The sequence below is a fragment of the Echinops telfairi genome, unplaced genomic scaffold, assembly GCF_000313985.2.
Source record: "Echinops telfairi isolate 266 unplaced genomic scaffold, ASM31398v2 ScPeMD7_7458;HRSCAF=8496, whole genome shotgun sequence".
NCBI classification, from domain to species: Eukaryota; Metazoa; Chordata; class Mammalia; order Afrosoricida; family Tenrecidae; genus Echinops; species Echinops telfairi.
The window spans coordinates 6,162,531-6,166,407 of record NW_022111358.1 but is presented as its reverse complement, the minus strand read 5'-3'; the positions used below and the strand labels follow the sequence as shown (position 1 = coordinate 6,166,407).

The 3,877-nt window shown below is 51.4% G+C and overlaps 1 non-coding gene and 1 pseudogene across 1 annotated transcript; both read left to right on the top strand.

Annotated features, from left to right (window-relative positions):
* Window positions 1-561: 561 nt before the first annotated feature.
* On the top strand, window positions 562-680 carry LOC115872897. The gene has a single exon (XR_004048099.1). It is a non-coding gene; the product is annotated as a 5S ribosomal RNA (ribosomal RNA).
* Window positions 681-2,838: 2,158 nt separating this feature from the next.
* On the top strand, window positions 2,839-3,486 carry LOC115872890 (annotated as a pseudogene).
* The last annotated feature ends 391 nt before the right edge of the window (window positions 3,487-3,877 follow it).

Genomic DNA, 3,877 nt, shown 5'->3' with positions numbered 1-3,877 from the left:
ATTCTCACCACCCCTCAGTTGGTGCTACTATGTGGTTGTCGCCCTAGGAAACGACAACAATGAATGATTCAGGTTGAAGAGGGGCTGAGAGGAGAGTCCTGGTGGTGCCATGCTGAAGCAATTGCCTGTTCACCTAAAGCAGTGGTTCTCAACCTATGGGTCACGACCCCTTTGGGGGTGGAGTGACCCTTTCACAGGGGTCGCCCTATTCATAACAGCAGCAAAATGACCTTGATGAAGTAGCAACAAAAATAACTTTATGGTTGGGGGGGTCACCACAACATGAGGAACTGTATGAAAGGGTGGCGGCATGAGGAAGGTTGAGAACCACCGCCCTAAAGGCTGGTGGTTGGCTGTCTGCTTCCGTAGAGATTGACGGCCTTGGACGCCTACGGGGTAGTTCTTCTGTCCTATACGATGGCGATGACAGCATCAGCAGGAAGGGGTTGGCCTTGGTTTTCAGGGGGACTCCGTGGTGATGTAAATGGTGAACCCACTCAGCTCCGACCTCAAAGGCGGCAGGTGTGAGTCCACCTGGAAGAATGCTGTTGAACCCCATGGGTCTACGGCCATGCCACCCTGAACGCGCCCGATCTCGTCTGATCTCGGAAGCTAAGCAGGGTCGGGCCTGGTCAGTACTTGGATGGGAGACCGCCTGGGAATACCGGGTGCTGTAGGCTTAAAAAAAAAAGAAAAGAAAAGAAAAGAAAACCCCATGGGGCAAATTTCTACTTTGACACCTGTGAGGTCACCTTGGGCCAGTGTCCATGTGAGGGCAACTTCTTTTTTTAAGGTGAGAGAGGTTGGTGGTCATGTAGCACCAGCTAAATCGAACACGGAGATGGGCTCAAGATCAACACTGAGGGAGTTAGGGCAGCACTGGCTTAACATGGAAACCTTTGTCTCGCTCACTTACATGGACTTTCCTCCCCCGCCTCAGGACCGTCCACTGTGGAGAGATGTGGCGTGTAGGTTTTCTCTCCTGTTGGCTACTTCCGTCCCCCTGGGCTCACCTTGCTTCCCCATCCCTTGACCACAAACCTGTGTGTCCTGCTACCATGGAGTACATGGTCCTGATACAACGTCCCTGTGAACGGAGCTGAGATGGCGGGTCGACTGTCAAGAGAAAGCAAGTGATGTGCTCAGCTGTCGAGCACCCCATGACCTTTAGCTCATCTGTATCAACACCTCCTACGAGGTTAATTCAAAAGACTCACTGCCATCGAGTTGATGCTGACTCAGAGCGATCCACCTGTGGGTTTCCGAGACTCTATCTGTGACGGGTGTAGAAAGCCCCATCTTTCTCCCTCGGAGCTGCTGCTCGTTTGAAACTGCCAACCATGTCACCCAGCACAAGTCACCACGACACCAGCAGGGCTCCTCCAGGTTCATAGCTACACACACGGTGCTGTGCATGGGGTATGAGGTAGGGGAGAGGGAAGCCTACTCAGGTCCGTGTGTGTTCGTATGCTAGCGGCTGTGTTAACCCCTGCCTCCATGGCAGAGGCTGGCTGTTTAATGGATGGCTGCTGTCCTCCCAAGACACCACTGGGATCAACAGGCCCAGGCTCCCATCTGAGAGCTGTCATTTATAGTATGACCTCGGGAAAGTCACTAAACTGCTAAGAACTTTATGTCCTTGATGTTAAAAATGAGGACCATAACACACACACACACACACACACACACACACACACACACACACACACACGCCTTTGGTTTATAGCCATTATCCTTTATTACAATCTCCCAAATTCCTCCAGGATTTCTGGGAGGGCCTGTGGAGATCAAATATTGGGCCCGGCGTTTATTGAACACATCTGGTGGCATAGTGGGTTCCACATTGAGTTGCTAACCCCGAGGTCAGCAGTTCAAAACCATCAGCTCCTCTTCAGGAGAAAAATGAGGCTTTCTGCTCCCATGAAGATGTACAGCCTCAGAACCCACAGGGGGAGTTCTTCCCCTCTGACAATGTTGCTGGGAGTCGAAATGGACCCACTGGGAATGAGCTTGGTTTGTGATGTTTTTCTTCAAAGTCGTTAGGGGTACTGCAGTAGCCAATGCAAAGTCCCACCCCTCTTGGAGTTCACATTCAAGGGGGTGGATTGGGGTGGGGCGGGGTGTGGAGATGGACAACAGAAAGACACACCGTCAGGTGCTGTGGTAGTGACATAATTTCATGTCAACTTGAAGGTATATAAAATGTAGGGGTGGTATTCAACCTGTCCATCAGGCCACAGGCTGATGTTGCCTCCTTGTGGGCATGGCCTTCTCATGAGGAGGACTCTGGGAAACTCCCCTTCTCTCTCTGCCTTCACCTCCCTGCTGGCTGACCTGGGGGGAGGCCAGAGCCCTGCGGCATTACCATCATTGGATCCCCCATGACTTTGCTCCCACCGGCCTGTGATGTTCCTGCCTTCTGCATCACCGCATGTGGCTGCGTGAGTCTGAAGAGGGCCTTGTGCACTAGTATCGGGCTCATGGACTCGAGTTGGACTGTGCTGGGATATTTCCTTGATACAGAATATTTTCTTCTTGCACCTCTATGAGTGTCACTGGATTTGCTCATCTAGTCCTACTGGCCTAGCCCAGGTGGTGATAAGCCTTAAGGAGGACAGAGAGGGGGACGAGGGGACCGAGGAAGCACAGGAGAGAAGCAAGCCAATCTGAAAGAAGAGCTGTCCAGACAGAACCGCGAGACCAATGGTCTGACATGGACACACGTCTCCCCTGTCTGAAGAGTGGCAATTGGTCAGGTGGCTGGAGCAGGAGGGCCCAGGGGGAGATGGGGACAGGTTTACGCAGACAGTAGAGACCCCCAGAAAGGACACCAGGATCATGGATGTGAAAACGCCCCACATCCCCAAGGAGCAGGGGGTCCTGTCCTTCAGGCGTGGTAACCTGGCCAATGTCATCCGATACTTCCCCACCCGGGCTCTCAACTTTGCCTTCAAAGATAAATACAAGCAGATCTTCCTGGGTGGTGTGGACAAGAGCACCCAGTTCTGGCGTTACTTTGCAGGGAACCTGGCATTGGGTGGTGCCGCGGGGGCCACATCTTTGGGCTTTGTGTACCCTCTTGATTTTGCCCCTCCTTGTCTAGCAGCTGATGTGGGCAAAGCAATGCCAAATGGGAGTTCAAAGGCCTTGGTGACTTCCTGGTTCAGATCTCCAAGTCTGATGGGATAAGGGATGCTTCTGGTTCCCAAGAATATTCACATCTTCGTCAGGTGGATGATCGTGTGGTCCGTCACGGCCATGGCTGAGTGACTTCCTACCCATCTGACACCGTTCGTCACCAAATGATGATGCAGTCGGGACGCAAAGGAACCGATATCATGTCCACCGGCACGCTGGACTGCCGGAGGAAGACCGCTCGGGATGAAGGGAGCAGAGTTCTTCAAGGGCGCCTGGTCCAAGGTGCTCAGAGGCATGGGTGGTGCCTTTGTGCTGGTCTTGGACGATGAAATCAAGAAGTACACATAAGTTATTTTCTGGTGGGTCCCTCCCCTCCCCCCCGTGAATGGGTATGTTGTATTTGACAACATATCTCAAGCATTCTTGGCAGACGGTTGGCTGTCTAGATCAATGGCGACGACCTACTGCTTGAAAATGGGAAGCATTATATTCATCTGACCAGTTTTCTCTTAAAGCCATTTCCATGATGATCGTGATGATGATGGGACTCAATTCCATTTTTCATTTCAGTCACTCCTAATAAACAGATACATTTGAAGAAATAAAAAATATCGGGGCCCCCCAATTAAATGATTTTAAAAAATCGGAAATGCAAAAAAAATTTTTAAAAAAAGAAAAAAAATGCCCCGCATAGTTAAGCAGCGCGTGTAATCGATGCACTACTCCATCAACTGTCTTT